Raw genomic sequence first — 19,958 nt, forward strand, 5'->3', positions numbered from 1 at the left:
TGTTCTACTTTTAGTGTTCCCCAGTGAGTTGGCTTCTACTGTTACCCACAGCAGTCACCTGCTCAAGAAATCACCCTTTATTATCTTCCTTCTGTGTCTAATGTCTCAACTTTTTTCCCTCTGTGTCTTGGAATTACTTCTCAAATAAACTTCTTGCACGAAAATCCCGGTCTCAGAGACTGCTATTGGGGAAAGCCAAGGACAGACGTTAACCACCATGGCACATCTATAGCATATTGGGTTAGATATTTCAAATACATTAATCCATTTAATCCCCACAATGAAGGTAAGAGGTAGGTAGTTTTATTCTTATTTGATGAATGAAGTCTGAAAAGTTAAGAAATTTACCCATGTTTACACCTTAGGTGGCAAAGTCAGGTGACCCCCTCCCCCATGTAAGTAAACCCCAACCCTATGTTTTGTATTTTTGGTTTTGTTGTTGTTGTTGTTGCTGTTTGCGACAGAGTCTTGCTCTGTCATCAGACTAAAGTACGGTGGTATGATCTTGGCTCACTGCAACCTCTGCCTTCCAGGTTCAAGCGATTCTCATGTCTCAGCCTCCTGTGTAGCTGGAATTACAGGCACCTGCCACCACATCTGGCTAATTTTGTATTTTTAGTAGAGACAGGATTTCACCATGTTGGCTGGGCTGGTCTTGAACTCCTGACCTCAGGTGATCCGCCCGCCTCAGCCTCCCAAAATTCTGGAATTACAGGTGTGAGCCATCATGCCCAGCCTCAACCCTATGTTTTAAACACTATCAGAACTCTCAGGCTAGCTCCCTTGGAATTGCGGAGTACAGAATTAACACAGCCTCACCTGATAGCACTGGAAAATGTCAACATCTTTTTCTTATATTTATGATAGTGCCCAGGAAAGAACTGGGCACATTACAGCTCCCAGTAAAAGCTAGTTAAATTGCAAGGATTTTTTCTTTATTTGTTGTGACTCTTGTGAAACCTTAACAAGCAGCTTAGAATGAACATTGGCTCTGCTAGTTGTGTTTGCAAAAGTAATATCAAAATGATATCCTATTCATGTTTCTGCAAGAGTAATGTCTACCATTCATTCTGACCCCGCTGATGGTGTGCTGGTAAAATTACTGTAAGTGAACATTCTCATTCTGTGACTCTCATTATTGAGGAAGGAAACTCAAGGAGTTCCAAATATATTTTATTTTTTTAATATGATAACATGCACACACAATTTTCCTCGTTCTTGAATATATGCAATTTATCTATCAGACTAGCTTGCATTTCTTATGCACTTGCTTTCATTCCTTTCCCATCCATATGTCAGAGAGAAGGGATTTTAATCACTGAAGGAGCATTTGTATAATAAAAGTGATCTCTGCAATTCCTTCAGAGAAGAGCATGAATAAATAATCTGTACATTCTTAATGCATTGCTCCAAATATGAGTTTCAATTTGCACGGAAGTTTCAATAAATCGTTTTGTGTCCCTAAAGACCTACAGATGCCTCATGGGATACATTACAAAGGATTCCATTTAGAAAGAATTTTGCTTATGAGAAATCTCTGTACTCTTCTTCCCCCTGTTAATGCCTAATGACATTGAATAATACAATCATACTGTTTTTCTTTTTCTTTTAATAAGTGATAGGTACAACATGGACTTTAGTCTACAGTTTCTGAATTGGTCAGAATTCATCAACAACTTTTCATTCAAGGATTTCAAAGCACAACATACAACAAAAATTGAGGTCAAATTGTGATAGGGTTTGGCTCTGCGTTCCCACCCAAATCTCATGTTGAATTGGGATTTTGTGTGATTGAGGCGGGCCTGGTGGGAGGTGACTGGATCATGGAGGTGTTTACTAATGGCTTTGCATCATCCCCCAAGTGCTGTCTTGTGATAGAGTTCTTACAAGATTTGGTTGTTTTAAAGTGTGTAGCATCTTCCCCATCTCTTTCTCTCTCTCTTTCTTTCTTTCCCCTCCTACCAGCCATAAGACTTCCTTCCTTTCCCTTCACCTCTGCAATGATTGTAAATTTCCTGAGGCCTCCCCAGCCGTTCCCCCTGTACAGCCTGAGAAACTGTGAGTCAATTAAACCTCTTTTCTTCATAAGTTATTCAGTCTCAGGCAATTCTTTATAGCAGTATGAGAATGGACTAACACAAATTGTGACTTGAGCTTGTATAATAATTAACTTTGCATTTAATAAGTAATGCACACGACACTAAGTTTTATGTATTTTATCTTTACAATATTGCTATAATGCAGGTACTATACCCATTTTATTGATAAGCAAACTGAAGCCGAGAACGGGTACTTTCCAGGAGGTCATACATTTATTACAGTGTTTAAATATTAATCACAAGTTTTGTCATTTTATACCTTTTTAATCGGTACTATTTAGACTTGCCATATAGACATTCCCCTGCAGGTTAGCCTAAATGTCAAATAATTTCTCTCTAAAACTGGGTACTTCTTCCAAAGGCGTTAAATAGCTTGTAAGTTACATTACATTGTTGAAGGCGTTACATAATACTTTGCTTGAATTATTATAAAAGGAATGGCAGTTAACATTTTTGTGACATCTCAATCAATGTTAACCAATTCAACTTAGACAATAACATAAAATTTTTCATGTTTTTGTTGCGGAGAGTTGATGAGTTAGTGAGGTGAGGCCAGGTAGAGAGGAAAATGGCAATGTTTAGTGAGTGTGATGGTTAATTATATACATTGACTGGGCAACACAGTGCCCAGATATTTGGTGAAATATTATTTCTTGGTGTGTCTGTCTGTGAGTGAGGGTGTTTCTAGATGAGATTGATATTTGAATTGGTGAACTGAGTAAAGCAGATTGCCCTCATTAGTGTGGGCAGGCCTCATCCAATCTGTGGAGAAGGCCTAATAAAATAAAAGGCTGCAGCAGAAAAAAATCTCTTCCTCTGTTTTCAAACTGGAACATCGGTCTTCTCTTGCCTTTGATTTTGGGTCTCCAACTTGCCTACTACAGATTTTTTAACTTTTCTCTCTCCATAATCATGCCTAATTGATTATTAAATCATAATCAGCCTAATTGATTATTAAATTCACACTATCAGTGTCCCAGAATTGATGAATTATTTCTTCCAAAAACACTAAGAGAAGGAAATCAAAGTGCCAGCAATTTGCAATGATGAACACAAAAGTTGGATATACCATGTTTTGAGTGGGTCTTATCGGGCCATCTTCCTCTTATCAAAGCATCACATTTGTGATTTAGATATGGGTAGTAAGAGAGAAGGACACATTGCCGATGACATCTAGATTTCTGACCTGTTAATAGAATGGATGGTTGACAGTGGCCATCCCTGAGAAAGGATCTCAGTTAAGTGGAGAAAGATCATTAGTCAAGTCATGTTGAACTTCAGATGCCTTTGAAACATCCAGAAAAAAAGGAGCTATGGAGATCTACCTGGGCAACAAAGTGAGACCTTGTGTCTACAAAAAATAAAAAAAGGTAGCTGAGCATGGTGCTTTACAACTGTGGTCCTAGCTACACTGGAGGCTGAGGCAGAGGATTGATTGAGCCCAGGAGGTTGAGGATGTGGTGAGCTATGTTCACACCATTGTACTTCAGCCTGTGTGACAGAGCAAGACCCTGTCTCAAAACAACAACAACAATTGTCTCCCTCAGGCTGAGCATATACATATGTGGTCAATCTGCATAAAGATCATAATTGAACCTAGGATCATGAATGAGATTATCAAAGGAGGGGTATCAAAAGAGAGGGCCTAAGATTCCTGAGGAATTCCTACAGCTCATGGGCTGGTAGAGGAGGGTGAGCCTGAAAAGATGAGAAGAACCTTTTGTAAAAGCATAACAAGATAGAGTCTGAGTTCCTACTTGAAGGATAGTTAAGCTTTTGACTATAGATATCAGTAGGAAAGACATTCAGGGATAGAGGGAAGATAATGAACTGAAGGCAGATGAAGGCAAGGGCAAGTTACATAGTTTGGTTGTTGAGGGTGGGAGAGAGAGAACTAAAAAAGGAGATAATTGCCTTATGACAAGCAGTCTGGAATGCCATTGTACTGATTTGTATTCATCCAGCAGACTTGTGGTTTTGAAACTCAGGAGGCCGGGTGTTAGGACTCTGCACCTCCTGCCCGCACATCACTGTGGCACTTTTCCTGCTATCTTTTCATGTGTGGCTAAAATAGTATTTTGAGACATGAAGCTGTTATCTATGGAGTCACAGAGGTGAATCGATATTATGTTTCCTCTCTGTATTTCCTTCAACTCAAACAGGAATTTGTTGTATACACTCAGGCCTGTTTTGTTTTTCCAAAATGAAGGCCACAGGTTGGAAACTCAAATTACCTGGAAGGATTAAGCAGAGAACATAAACAGGTCAAGTGGACTGAGTACGAGAGAACCAGTAGATGATGAGGTCTGTGGTAAACTGAAGAGCTCTTTTCTCCTTTAAAGGATTCAAATCTAACTTAAACAACAAAACAAAACACTGTGCAAGCCACACAAAGCCTGTCTGTGGACTGTAGCCAGACCTAGGGCCAACTGTTTATGATCCCTCTACTAAATTTTGGAGGAATTGGATGAAGAAGATAATTGAAGAGTAAAAGTTCTAAAACCTGCAGGTATACATACCAACATGTGCTAAAGAAGCAAAGGGGACTTATAATTTCCTCTCCCCATCCCCCCAGATCAAGAAGGGATTGGAGAGAGTAAAGGAATGTTTAGAAGGTGCCTGAATCCTGCCCTCAGGGCTTCTTCGGAGGTAGTAAAGCCTCAGGACAATGGCTGTCCGGGAACCGACACAGCATGGAAGCAGGCAGAGACCCTGTGCACTGGAAAGGCAAGGTGGACAGGAAGAGTGTGGGAGTAATCAGTGCTATTCCCTTCGTCCCACACATCACTAAAAACCAGGAAAGCCCCTCTAGCATTGAGACTTCTGACTCAGCTGAGGATCCTAGCACTGTGGCTCAACCCTGGGAATGTGGGAGAGGTCAAGGATTAGACTGAGATCTTCTTTCCTCCTAAAAAAAATATGAGGAACAATCAGCAATTAAGCTGTTATTTTAAAAGTAATACAAATACAGATATATGATAGATTTTACCCACCTGGGTCTAAGGCCCAAGATTCATATCTGCTATGTACATCTGGAGTTCTACAAAAAAATTGTCTGCAAATAAACCGAATTAATTGTCGTGGGTGACCAATCACCCTGGTTTACCAGGACTCTCTCAGTCTTTCAAAGCTAAAATACTAAAACTGGGAAAGTCTCAAGCAAAACAAAACAAATTGATTCGTTTATCACTGCCAATGAAGCACTAGCAAATTCCTGCCCAGAACAAGGGTGGGTTTTTGAAGAGGCGAGCATCATGATGAGAGCTATGTTTTAAAATCTATCTACTTACCATGTGTAGAATGAGTGGGAAGAGAAAAGAGGCCCTGAGACCAGTTTAAGTTTGGCAGTGGCTCTGATGAGAGAGAGCGTGGGGTCTGGATTAGGAAAGAGGGTGTCAGAACATAGTAGAGGCAAGATTCAGATGGTGTTGTAGTGATAAGTGGTTATGTCACCAAACTGGGGGATGTGGAGTCAGGTTTTGATGACTAAATAAAACCTTAGCCATGCTGGCTGATTTTTAGGCAGTACCTCCTTCAGGCTATGCCAGTAGTCCTTAACCAAGGATGATTTTACCCCCTAGGAGACATTTGGCAGTGACTAGATGCTGTGAGTTGTCTCAACTGGTGAATACTACTGGCATCTTATAGGCAGAGGCCAGAGATGTGTATAAACACACGGGACAGCCTCCACAACCAAGAATTATCCATCCCTAGACGTCAATCATGCTGAAGTTCAGAAACCCTGAGCTATGTGAATTAGTATGAGAAACACATTACTATTATTATATAGACCATACATTCTAGGTCTGTGTAGATGTATGCTTTTACATAAAATATTTGTTACATTAGACAATGAGCTTTTTCAAGTCAGATATGTTTGTCTCTGATTGTCCAGAACCTAGCACATAATGGATGCACAAAAATTGTTCAGTGACTGAAGAACAATAGCCATTGCTTTTTGAGCTGTTACGTGTCAGACACATATTTATAATTGCACTCCGTGTTCATAACAACTCTCCATGTTAGGGTTATAATCCCCTTGTTTTATGGATAAAAATCTGACAATCAGAGAGGTAAGTGACTTTCTATTAAGTTGTTGCAAAAGTAATTGCGGTTTTTGTCATAACTTTTGCACCAACCTTACAGTAACAAAAGGAGCCAGTACCGAAACCCTTGAATATCTGATTCTGATGTTTATTTTGTTAACCACAGCACTGAACCAGCTTTGTTTTAACCTGGACCCAAATTGTGTTGGCCGTAATCAAATTTCCAATTACCCAAATGCTCTAATAAGGCCTTTATAAGCTTCATAAACTATCCTCTCCTCTTTTTTTTTTGTTTATTGCCACTCTCTAAACTTGCTATTGCCATATGCACATTGAATTTATAAATGTACCATATTAGTCAGGAACATTCTTTTTTTTATAGCAAAACCATTTCGAGATGTAGTCCTGGGATTTATGGGTTCATATCACCAGTTGGATAGTGTATTTGATATTACTGTAGTAGATAAGAAATCCTTGATGATAACAGTGAGCAAAAATTGCCACTCCTCTTCCCATTAAAAAAAGCTCATTCTATTATTTTGGGGTGAAAAGTAACTCAGTGCATTTTCATTTTATTCACTGCTTATATTGTTCTCTCAGTAAATTTATTCAGGAAAGAAAAAGAAAGTTAACTGAGATGGGAAAAATTCAACAGCAATGTACAGTCAGCTCTAAAGAATGTATACCGTCGTTTACCACTGTTAGGCTGTCTGATGGTTGATTGCTTTCTGAAAACTCTAAAAACAGGAGATCAATATGCTGCAAAAGTATGTTTTAGCATTGCAGGAATTTTTACCACACTGTAGTGCTATCAGTAGGTGGGTAGAATAGACGAATCCTGCAAATAATTCATAAAACCCCCTCCACATTTTTCACCATCTGGCCCCAACCTAACTTCCGTCTCATCTTCTGTCCCCACCTACACTCCTGTCTCATAAGATCAAATATCATTGACCGAATGTGCCCTAAATATCCACCTACCTGGATGTTCAGATCTTTTGGTCTAAAGAGTTCTACTTTCCTAGGTGAAGATCAGTTAGTTCTTCAAAGCCAAATTCAAATATCACATCAAATATGAGGACTTTCCTTACTTGGTTCTCTCTAACCAGCAGTCGTTCATTCATTCACTCACTCAACACATTTTTATTGAGCCCCATGTCAGGTACTGTTGAGAAAGTGGCAAATAAGACAGATACGGTTGCATCCCTCCTCAAGCTTACAGCCAACAGCAACCCAGAAACATTAATTACTGCCTTTCCTGAGTTCCCACACTGTTGCTTTTTGTCTCTATTTATGTTCTATTACATCTTTGTTATTTTTTACCTTGGGCCTGCCCCTGAGCATTATAAATAATTCAGTATCTCATTAATCTTATTTTCTCAGTCCCATCCGATGCCTGTCACATGGTAGACACTCATCAGACTTCTGTGCAGTAGGATTAGATTTTCTATGTGATATCTGAAATAATACAATCAATCAATACTTAATTCTATGGTTCAATTTTTATTTATTTATTTTTCATGTTTTTGAGACATGATCTTGCTCTGTCACTGAGGCTGGAGTGCAGTGGCATGAACGTGGCTCACTGCAGACTTGACCTCCTAGACTCAAGCGGTCCTCTTACCTCAGCCCTCCAAGTATCTGGGACCCCAGGCGTGTGCCACCACACCTGGCTAATTTTTTAAATTTTGTAGAGAACAGGTATCCCTATGTTACCAGGCTGGTCTTGAACTCCTAGGCTCAAGTGATCCTTCCACCTCAGTCTCCAAAAGTGCTGGAATTATAAGTGGGAGCCACCATGCCTGGCCAAATTTTATTTTTCTAATACTGATCTCTCTTTTCTCTTTAACTGTTGCCCTGGATTTAAGCAGAAAAATAAATAAATGGTTTTGTCTATTCAAGGTCCTTTTGGTTTCTTCTGATTTAAAATGCCCCCAAATTTAAACTCCATTGATTCTAGATCTGTGCTACTCAATACATGTGACTATTAAGTATCTGAAATGTGATTAGTCTGAATTGAGCTTTGCTATAAATGCGACCCAATGAAATATATGTTGGATTTTAAAGATATAAAATATCTAATTAATACATTTGTATTTGTTATGTATTGAAATGATAGAACTTTGATTATATTGGGTTAAATAAACTATATTATTAAAATTTTTACCCTTTTAATTTTGCATTTCGAATGTGGTTACCAGAACATTTTAAATTTTTAATTGCATGCATGGCTTGCATGATGTTTATATTAGACAGAGTTGCTCTAAATTCTTGTCCTTCCCCTTCTCTGGCTCTTCTTCCTAGAGCAGTTGCTAAAAGGGAGATCCTATCTCATTCTGGTATTTGGGGTGACAGTCCTTAATGTTGGCTTTGCTGGTTTCTAGCTTGTTTTACTTTGGAGTCCAAAGGTTATATCTGCTAGGCACATGGGAAGACACAAGAGTCTAGATTCTTGGCCTTTTTTTCTTGTCTCCTCTAAGACTATGCATGTTAGCAGGGCTTCCCAGTTTTCTTCCTGGAAATATCTTGTTTTATATCATTTCTGTCTCTGTCCCTGAAGCAATTGGTCTCAGCTTCTTAGCCCAATCTTCATGGCAGAAGAGCTTCAAATGGGGAAACCAACTTCACCCCAAGATACAAAATGCTGTTTGATATTTCAAACTGTCGTTTCCTTCATCTATATTGATTGCGTGAGTGAAAAACTCACAACATTGAGTCATGGCTTGAGTTCATCTCATGGGAAATAAAACTTAGGTTCTGTCACTGTCTCACTCACTTTCACGGCCAGAGGATTTTCAAAGAGGATGTTGCAGTACGCCTCACAAGAACATAGGCTTTCTTGTAAGCCACTCAGTGGGTAAATGTTAGTTTTGCAGACCCAGAGTAAGTCCCCAAGTAAACCAAGCCATTTATAATTTCCCCAGGATTTAAAATCTCAAGATGTGAGAATTCTCAGTTTTCTGAGGACAGAATGGAAGGATTCCCTCTGTGACTGCTGGCTCTATATATTTCATGCCACTCTGGGCTCCAATTTACATCCTAATATAACAATTCAATGTGCAAAATTTTCTTCTTTTAATACCCCACCCATTGCTAGGTTGTAGCTTCAAATAGGCCATCATTATCGAAGCTTCTCGGTGAATCCCTTTGAAAATATGGCTAAGCAAAGTCACCATTCTATTTTATAAAATGTCAAATGATTATCTATAGATGCTTACTCGGCCCTTTTAATGAGTAATCTATATAATATGTAGGTCTATCAACGAGCTGTTTTTCTCCTCCCAGGCCCTGCTGTCGTTCATTCCATTTCCCTCCCTGGCAAATGTGACAGTTGTAGCTGTTGTTATTTTTCTCAAATGAGTTTAAATTGTGAATTATATCAGTTCATCACAGCCAAACCAAACCTCTTTTTAATTGCAGATCTCAAATGTCCCCCCTCTAAATTAAAATAAAATGCACAAAATGCTGCCAACTGTTTTTCCAACTCTTCCAAAATGGAGTATATCCAAAATGCTACTGATGGATTGAGCCACATTAAGATATATAAACATTTAAAATCACTTACGACTTTTTTGCTGTTTGGGGAAAATGTTAACATTTTAGTTGTGGGAGTTGCCTGTGAGGATGAATGTAAGTCTGTTGATTCCCATTTGTGTCCCTTTGAAGTCAAAAAACAGTTTTGCCAAATTTCAATAATCCACCACAGAGATTTCTGGGAGTTTATAGTCTAAGTGACTTCATTGCCTTTGAGAAACGGGATGTCCATTTTAATAGCTGTGTAACCTTGCGCTTGTCCTTTAACTTCAATGAACTTCATAATCCTCATTTGTAAACTTTGAATGGCAATATATGCCTTGCAGAATTTGAGAAATAATTATAAATAATGAATGTAAAGTGCTTGATTTGAGTAGGTGCTCAACAATGAAGCTGTTATGAAGATCCAAAGTGACAGCATCCAAATGTCACATGACAAGCAGGCCCCTGAGCCTTTTGGGTTTCATGAACAAAAATAATTTCAAATATTTTTATTTTAAAATTAAATTTAGTTTTTAATATTTTTATGGCTTCAGAGGGTACCAGAGCAGTTTTGTGATGTAGTATATTTGTGTAGTGGCAAAGTCTAGACTCTTGGTGTACCCATCACCCACATAGTGAACATTGTACCCAATTTCAAACATTTTTCTTTTAGTGAACTGATACAAAGTTGACAAAATTTACTTTTATTTTCTTAAGTGAAGGCAACAAAGAAGAAAGAAAAGCCAATTACCACTAACTCTCATCTTTCCTCCTGCAAAAGAAAGAAATTTAGCAACAACAACAGAAAGGGAAGGACAAAATCGGAGAAAATAATGTGACCCTTTAAATTAAGTAAATGTGGATTCATGACAAAAGTTTTTAATTTTTCATTTCACCATGAATTGTAAAAAAATCATCCAAAGCTCGCTGAATACTCAGGAGCTGCTGAATACTCAGGAAAGGCTGGAGCCCTGTTCTTTGTCCATGTGTTTGTCCAAAGCCCATGTTTCTCTCCTTTGACTGGGTGCCTCTTGTATTCCGAACGACCAAAATATCAGAGCCATATCTTACGAGGGAAATGGGATGATAATGAGCTTCTTTTTCCTATGAGGGCTCAGTTTAAATTATTTTCTTTCAGATCCACCCTGTCTTTGACTGGGTGCCTCTTGTTTTCTGAATGACCAACATATCAAAGCTGTATCTTATGAGCGAAGTGGGATGATGGTGAGCTTCTTTTTCCCGTGGAGGCTCGGTTTAAATTCTTTTCTTTAAGATCCATCCTGCCTTTGACTGAGTGCCTCTTGTTTCTGAATGACCAGCATATTAGAACTGTATCCTGTGAGTGAAATGAGATAATGGTGAGCTTCTTTTTCCCATGGAGGCTGAGCTTAAATTCTTTTCTTCCAGATGCACCCTGCCAGGCTGTGTTACTTTCTGATCTATTTTCAGTGGCTCTTCATCTGACCTGAAAACATGCATGGGTACTTGTTCACTGAGGTTCCCATCTGTACAGATCTGCTCATATTCTCCAATTTAACAAGCCTTATTTTATGACTTTCATTTTCACTTCCTATTTCCAGAATATCACAAGTAAACTCCCTGAAAATTCTATCATATATGGTTTTGCTTATAATTTGTTTAGAAATGATGGTGGCCACAGATATTTATTTTTCCTCCATTGTTTGCATTATCGATTTCTGAATTTTTAAGGATGTAAATCCTACAAAGTTGGACATTTGGTTCAACATATCTATCAATAGCCAAAGTATGCATTCTGTAAGCATGGAACACATGAGGTTGTCTCCATAAGAAAGGAAGACTTGGAGGAAGAATGTCATATTGTTATAGAATTAGAATTTAGAATTTAAAGATAGTCTAATAAACAATAGATAGACCAAGGCCTTCAGTTTTAGACTGAAAAATTGTCTAAGGAGGAGAATGACCTGCCAACAGTCATGTAGATATCAGACCTGAAATAGGTGATGATATGTTTTGTCTGTGTACCAACCCAAACTCATCTTGAATTGCAGTACCCATAATCCCCACATGTCATGGAAGGGACCAGGTGGAGATAATTGCATCATGGGGGCTGTTTTCCCCATCCTGTTCTTGTGATGGTGAGTTACTTCTCATGAGATCTCCTGGTTTTATAAGGGGCTTTTCTCCTTTTGCTTGGCACTTCTTGCTGCTGCCATGTGAAGAAGGATGTGTTTGCTTCCCCTTCCACTGTAATTGTAAGTTTCGTGAGGCTTCCCCAGTCATGCTGAACTGTGAGTCAATTAAACCTCTTTCCTTTATAAATTGCCGATTCTTGGCTATGTCTTTATTAGCAGCATGAGAGTGGACTAATACAGATAACTATAGAACTATGTTGTGGAGGATATTATATTAGTGATTGAGCTGTTGCAGAATGTTTCCTATTCTATAATTACTTAACTAGCAATATGCTTAGGGTTTTCGGTTATGACTCATCTATGATGTAGTGTGATTGTCATGAAACTTAAAGATATTAATTGCTTTTAAACTGAAACAATAATTATGGGACACAATTGAGATGAGATATAGCCACTGAGGCATGAATATTGCATTTACACCCTGAACCCAATTTCTGGTTAGATTTTAAGCACATTCAGTGCATAGGGAGACAGTACCCAGAAATAGCTGATTCAGTGTCAAAAATACAGGAGTCTGAGCCCTGGTTCCAAAAATTATGTTTTGTATGAACTTCAACAATTGCTTAACCTCTTTAAGTTTTAGTTTCTAATTTCTAAAATGGTAATGTTAACCTCAGAATTTTTTACAGAAGTTAGTGCTGTGATAATAAACAAGTAGGATGTGTTCATTCATTGCAGTAAGATTGTATCTTGAACGTCACTGCACTGAATAATTTTTTCATTAACAAGATATTAACAGAACTTTTGAAGGTCAAAATTAGGTGATCATATATGACAAAATTACAGGGAAAGTTATGAAAAAGTTTGAACATAATGAAATATGTGGTGAAGCTGTACAGCCTAGCTAATAACATCATGTATAATGATGTATGTTAAATAATGCTATATGACAGGGATCAACAACTACAACCCAAGTTCCCACCACCAGTTTGTGTAAATAAAGCTTTATTGGAACACTGCTATGTCCCAATCTGGACTTTTACAGAAAATATTTGTCAATTTCTGGTAATATAATGATGCTGATACTATGAGTTCTTTTTGTCTCTCAGTGGGAAGGCAGCACGGCACCAAGCATCCTTTATATTTCCTTAGTGTTGACTTCAGTGACCTACTCTGCATTCTGCACATGTTAAGCAATCTACACATTCTATGGTGTGCTTTTGCTGTCAATTTCCTATGACTTTAGTACAAATAAATGATTACATAGGATAGTGCTATGGTTTGAATATTTGTTTTCTCCAAAACTCATGTTGAAATTTAATCCCCAGTGTGGTAGCATTGAGAAGTGGGGATTTTAAGAAGGGATTGGGTCATGAGGGTGTTGCCCTTATGCATGGATTAATGCATTCATGAACTCATAGATTCATGTGTTAATGGATTAATGCATTATTAAGTGAGTGGGAATGGTGGCTTTATAAGATGAGGAAGAGAGACATGAGCTAGCACACTCAGCTCTCTCATGATGTGATGCCCTATATTACTTTGGGACTCTGCAGAGAGTTCTAGCTATCAAGAAGGCACTCATCAGATACCATTCCTTGACCCCAGCCTTCTCAGCCTCCATATCTGTAAGAAACAAATTCCTTTTCTTTGTAAATTACCTAGGTTCAGGTATTCTGTAATAAGCAATGAAAAAATAGAGTAAGACAGATAGTTAAGGTGGACAAGGTATCTTCTAACATGGGTGTTGTGAAGAGCTACTTACATACCTAAAATATGGTTCATAAGACATTCACCTTAGCACAGATCTTTTTGGTTTAGTTCAGTGATTCTCAAACTTGAACATACATCAGAATTTCTTGGTGGTCTGGTAAAAGCATATAGTTGGGTCCACCCCCTATATATATGATTCAATAGAGGGAGTGTAGGGCCTGAGAATTTGCATTTGTAACAATTTCCCAGTGATGTTGATGCTGGTAGTTCATGAATTACCTTTGGGGCCCCCCCACCACATCTGGACCACACAGATTGATAGAATCGTAACCTCTACAAGGAGCTAGACATATGTAATTTATTCCTTTAAGTATATTTAGCTTCTATCACAGGGTGTGGCCTATGTTTACCCAGCACTTAATACATATCTGTCAAGCAGATGAATAAAAAGCCACTGTCTGCTTGGCTGCCAACCTGGTAAGTGAGAGACTTGGTTTGAAAGCTCTGCCTTTGGTTGTGCCAATCACCATGAAAAAGTATCTAGACACTTAAGAAAATCTACATGGAACTCCTTGTGGTATACCCTGAAATACAGACTATAGAGGAAATATTTTAGTGACTCTGCAGGCTACATGGTCTCTGTTGCACCTACTCAGTTCTCCCACCATAGCAGAAGAGCCACCATAGACAATATGTAATGAATGGGCATGGTTGTGCTCAAAACAGGCATTGAGCCTCATTGTCTGCTGACCTCTCTTTTAAACCATACATTTTAAATGATTGCATGGTATAGATGGTACATACATGAACACATGTACCATCATTGCCCTTTAGTACATTTTATTGTGTTATAATATACATATAGAGAATTATATTTATTGTCTGTTGGCAGTTTGATGACTTTTTGTCAACTGGACATACCCATGTGACCAGCACCCAAGGTATACTTGTCTTGTGGTGGATTTGAATTGTTTCTAATTTGGGACTTTTACTAATGATGGTATTATGAGCATAGTACCTGATATACTTTACTTTATTACTACACTTGCACATTGGTTGTATTAGTTTTCTGTTCCTTCTATAACAAATTACCACATACTTGGTGGCTTCAATAAGTACAAATTTATTATCTTACAGTTTTGCAACTCTGAAACCTGGGTTAAAGCCAAGGTGTTGTCAGGGCTGTGGTCTTTTCTGGAGGCTGTCAGGGAGAATCTGTTCTCATGCATTTTCCAGTTTCTAGAGGACACCAACATTCCATGGTTTATGACTCCTTTTTCCAACTTCAAAGCCAACAGCCTTGCATCTCTCTGGTCATCCATCCATAGTCACATCTCTCTGAAGCACAGGAAAAATTCTTTGATTTTTAAGGACCCATGAGATTGAATTGGACTTACAGAGAATCCAAGATTTTCTACCCTCGTCAAGATTCTTAATGTAATCACACTTGCCTTTTGTTTCATAATGTATTTACACGCTCTGAGGACTAAAGTGTGAATATTTGATGGGGGGTTGGATATCAGTCTGCATAGCACTATGGTTATATGAATTAACCGACAAAGACTACTCTAGTTTGCGGGAAAGCTGAGTTTCAAGATTTTTGCCAAATTTGCTTTTTCAAATTTTTAGAGCAATAAAAGTACACAATAGCATAATCAGTTAGCTAACATAGATCATCTATATAATAGGTACCCTTGTAATGAAAATATACATTAAGATACCATTTACTCTTTCAGTGTAATGAAATAAAACCCAGCCTCCTCAGGTAAAGCATATTTTGTGTGCTGTGCAGAGCTCTAACAGAAGACATTCTTTAAATTGCTATCTATCTCTTGACCAACACACACTCTGTCAATAGCTCCTTTATTTCCTCTCCTTTCACTCAACAAACTCTTTTGCACTCTTTACCTTCTCATCACACATCATTTTTCATTTGATTGTTTGTTGGAGACTCATACACAGACGCTCTGTCTGGTCTCTAATGGGGCAAACACACAGGACAGAAACACACAGCCTGGGTGTATTTTCTACTCTGAGATCACAGCCTGAGTATTCCATCTTTTTGAACATCTTCCCAAGGGATAATGCAAAGGAAAAAAGGGCAGAGTTTCTTGTGTGTGAGGAATAATTTTCAAAAGGCTCTGCAAGGGTCTTTAGAGAGCTATTGGTTAGAGACTCTTCAACCAAGATCACTGTAAATGGAAAGAGAATGAATGGAAGTGCATTCAGAGCATGTAGCCCGACCTTCTGCGGTAGTAAGGGGACGTGTACGAAGGATGGGTATAGAAGGTTTAGCTGTTCAGTCTAAGACAAAGAAAACCCAAAGCCAGTGAGAAGAAGGGGAGAGAAGAGCTGTCTTTAAACATCTAATAAAGTATAACATGGAAGAGGGCTTGTACTTGTTTTGAAGAATGCTAAAGTAGCAATTTTCAAACTTCAGCTGTTCATTTGCATCACTTGGGAAGATTCTGAATGCAGATTCCTAGTCTCTGTCTACTGAAGGTTCTGATTCAACAGAAGGGGGAACATAAAGCTAAATTTTGAACAAAGTACCACGGTTGATACTGATATAGATATTTCAAAGATTTTTAAAAATATATATATTATTTATTCATCAGGTATTTGTTGAGCATTTTCAATATGCCAGGCATGTTATAAGAGTGAGGATATCTAACTGAATAAGACATACTAGCTTCCTATCTTCAAGGGGCTTATATTCTAGAGGGAAAGGCAGACAATGAACAAATCCATTAAGAAAATGTATAGTATGTCAAATAGTGATAAATTTTAAGAAAAAAGAAAAATAAAACAGAAAAAGGAGTTAGGAAGCACTGGGGACAGGAGTGAAGTTGATTTTTAAACAGGTGAACTTAAAATAATTTTTTTGTTTGAGACAGTCTCACTTTGTCACTCAGACTGGAGTACAGTGGTGTGATCTCAGCTCATTGCAGCCTCCACCTCCTAGGTTCAAGCGATCCTCCCATCTCAGCACCTCAAGTAGCTGGGAACAGGTGTGTGCCATCATGCCTAGCTAATTGGTCTCACTCTGTTGCCCAGGCTGGTCTTGAGCCTGAGCTCAAGCAATCTACCCATCTCAGCTTCTCAGTGTCAGGATTGCAGGCATGAGCCACAACACCCAGCCATTTTTTTTTATTTCTGAGACAAAATCTTGCTTTTTCAGTCTAGTTGGAGTGCAGTAGCATGATCATAGCTCATTGCAGCCTCAAACTCCTGGGCTCATTCCCCTGTCTCATTCTCCCAAGGAACTGAGAGTACAGGCACATAACACCATGCCCGGGTAATTTTTAATCTTTTGTAGAAATGAGGTCTCGCTATGTTGCCCAGGCTGGCCTTGAACTCTTGGGCTCAAGTAATGCTCTCACCTCAGCCTCTCAAAGCACTGGGATTATAGTCATAAGCCACTGCACCCAGTGAGGTAATTTAAATTAAAGAACCGAATGAAGGAAGAGTCAGAATAAGCCATGTGGTTTCTGGAGGAAGAGTGTCTATGCAGAGGGAATGGCAAGCAAGTGCAAAATAATTTAGGGAGATGTGTGCCTAAGGAGTGTGCTTAAATTGTAGTAAGATGCTAGTGTGACCTTGCAAATTGAGCTGGGAGGAGCTAGCTGAGGCTGTGAGGTGAGATACTCTGTTTGTTCAACAGGGACATAATGGAGGGCAGACTCCTTAGGAAAAGGAATTGATATATTTATTCCCAGAAGAAAGAACTTCAAGCCATCTCAGGAAGTTTGCATTCAAGTGTGTTTGAGTGTCTCTTGTAGGGAGAATTTAAATATCTGGTTGGTGGTTGAACCAAGCACTGTTTTTCAAATCTGGCTGTGCCTCATAATTACCTGGGGAGGTAGAGGTGGACATTTGCTCTAACAGCACATTTTTTTTTGTTGTTTTTGGCCAATTATCCCTCCATGATTTGAAGCTTTGATGGAACTGATAATGGAAATACCTCTCTTTCCATGGCCAAGAAATAGAGATATAACACAAGTCAGGTTAGTCACATTCTTTCTATTGGAATTTAATTGAGTTAATCTTGACTAGAGTGACACATGCATGGATAGCAATAGGGGCCAATTCTTTTTTACTATGACCTGTGAAGAAGCTATCCTTTAAGTTTTGTTTTCCAGACTCCTGAAACTAAGTTCTTATTCTTGCCAAGGTCTGAATTTAAAGCATTTTCTTTCATTCTGCGAGCCACACTATAAACTTCCAAGATATTTATTTTCCTCTTCAACAGGCTAGAGTTTTTTTATTGCTCGCACCACAACAAAAAGACAGCTCTGATACAGAGATTCATAAAAATACATATTTCCAGGTATCACTTTGATTCCATTGAATAAGGTATTCAGGGACAAAATTCTAAGATTCAGTATTTTGAATGGCTCTTTAGTTAATGCTGTTTCAGTTCTGGTTCTGAAAAATGCAGGCTGGAAACTCTGGACTCGATGCTTCAGACATATCACTAACACGAACTGCTGTGCCTCCTGGGTGATTTGGAGAAGGGCTGTCCAACTCTGATGCTAATATATTCCTCTCATTCTCCTCCACACCAGGTTCATTAACTAGTGAAAACTCAAGCCAAGTGAACAAACTGGACCTCTATGTTAAGAGCCATGTGTAGACAAGAGTCAATGGAAGGAATGTTTGCAGGAGTCCCCAGTCTACCAGGATCTGGCTTTGGGAGGTTGGCTAACAACTTCCTGTAACTTCATTTACTTGTATAGAGCACACTTTCTAATTGTGCCTTGAGAAACCCTAAGTTTTCTAAGAAAGGTACAAAGGGGCTATTATGGTATATACTTATTTACTTATTTATTTTCAGTTTGTTCTAGGTATTCTGCTCCTGATGTGAGTACCACAAAGGCAGTGTCTTTGTCTGTTTTCTTTTGCTATAACAGAATAGCACAGATTGGGTAAATTATAAACAATGGAAGTTTAATTTGGTTCAAGGTTCTTGAGGCTGGGAAGTCCAAAAGCAAGATCCTCGCATCTGATAAGAGTCATTCCATGGTGGAAGGTGGACTGAGCACACAAGACAGAGAGAAGAACCAGGGGCTGAACTTACTTTAAGAGATGGGGCCCAATCTCTTATTAAGCCCCACCTCTTAACACTGTTGCATTGGAGATTAGGTTCCCAGCATGTGAATTTGGGGGAGCCACTTTCAAACCATAGCAGGCAGGGATCTTTTCAATTTCGTTTCCTTCTGTATTCTCAGCATCTAGAATAGTTTCTAGCTCTTAGGAAGCTTTCATTAAGTAGTTTTAGAGTGAATTAATTTTTAAAACATATCAGACTTTTAAGAGGTTTTTACCAAGGGTTCTGTTATTAAATATTATTTTGAAAGCCTCTCCACTATAGCAGTATTGTTCAAACCCAAGGCTACAGACAAGCTACATCAGAATTACCCAAGGAACTTAAGATGTAGTTTCCTGAGATGTTCCTGAAGGGGTTGTTTCAGTGAACCTGGGAATTTGTATAGTGTGTTTATGATTATTACTATTATGATTGATGTTATTCCTGTAGTGATGGGTGTTTTGAATTTGCAAGGTTTAAGTGCACTTGAGTAGATGATTGCTAAAGTTTCTCTCTGCACTGACATCCTAACAAGATGGTTCTGGTGAGAAAAATAAGGTGAGACTTCACCTAAGTGGCCCAGAGATTCCTTCCTTTCAAAATCTGGCACTTTTCACAAGGAGTTGCTATATTGCCTCAGAAGATTTTGCTTCCTTGCTTTAGGGATGGGGAAAAGAAATCCTCTAAAATAATTTCAGTGCTTTGGAATTTTTTTTTATTTAAAAAAGGCAAGCAGAAGTGGGGGACTTCACATTCCTCTTGGGACTCTGGAATTTCTCCAGGATAGAAGTTTTGTTTATTAAAATGTCTTAGGTGTGCTTTTCCTTTGTGGCAGGCAGTTTCGATTAGGCAGCAAAGAAAGTAGACAGATTTTCTGCTACACAGAGCTTACAGTCTGGTAGAGGAGACAGATAGTAGATAAACAATGGCATAAATAAGGGTTTAAATTACTATCAAGACCAATTCCTTATTTGGGAATATGACAGTTGAAAGGGGGTAATTAAGTATTTATTCTTAGTGTTCCTTGTTTGAACTATATTGTAGAATAACAAAAAAGCCCAAGGTGATCAAGGAAAGTTTATTTTTGTTTGTGAAAGAATTCTTAACAATAAAGGAGAGAGTAGTGATAGAATCCACAAATCACTATTTTATTTCCCTTAAATAAATAATGAATGCAGGCTCCACTCATCAATGAGTGGAGCCATTAAAAGGAAATTTAGTAGGGAAGTTGGCAAAGAAGGAATTAAGCTGTTACATTTCTAGTGTTGCCTAGTGTTTATTGTCTCCCTATTCTGGAGGCTAGAAGTCCAATATCTGGCAGCGATGTGCTCCCTCCAGGGATTTTAGGGGAGAATTTGTTTCTTGCCTCTACTAGATTCTT

The sequence above is a fragment of the Cebus imitator genome, unplaced genomic scaffold (genome assembly GCF_001604975.1).
Source record: "Cebus imitator isolate Cc_AM_T3 unplaced genomic scaffold, Cebus_imitator-1.0 Scaffold147, whole genome shotgun sequence".
Lineage (NCBI taxonomy): Eukaryota > Metazoa > Chordata > Mammalia > Primates > Cebidae > Cebus > Cebus imitator.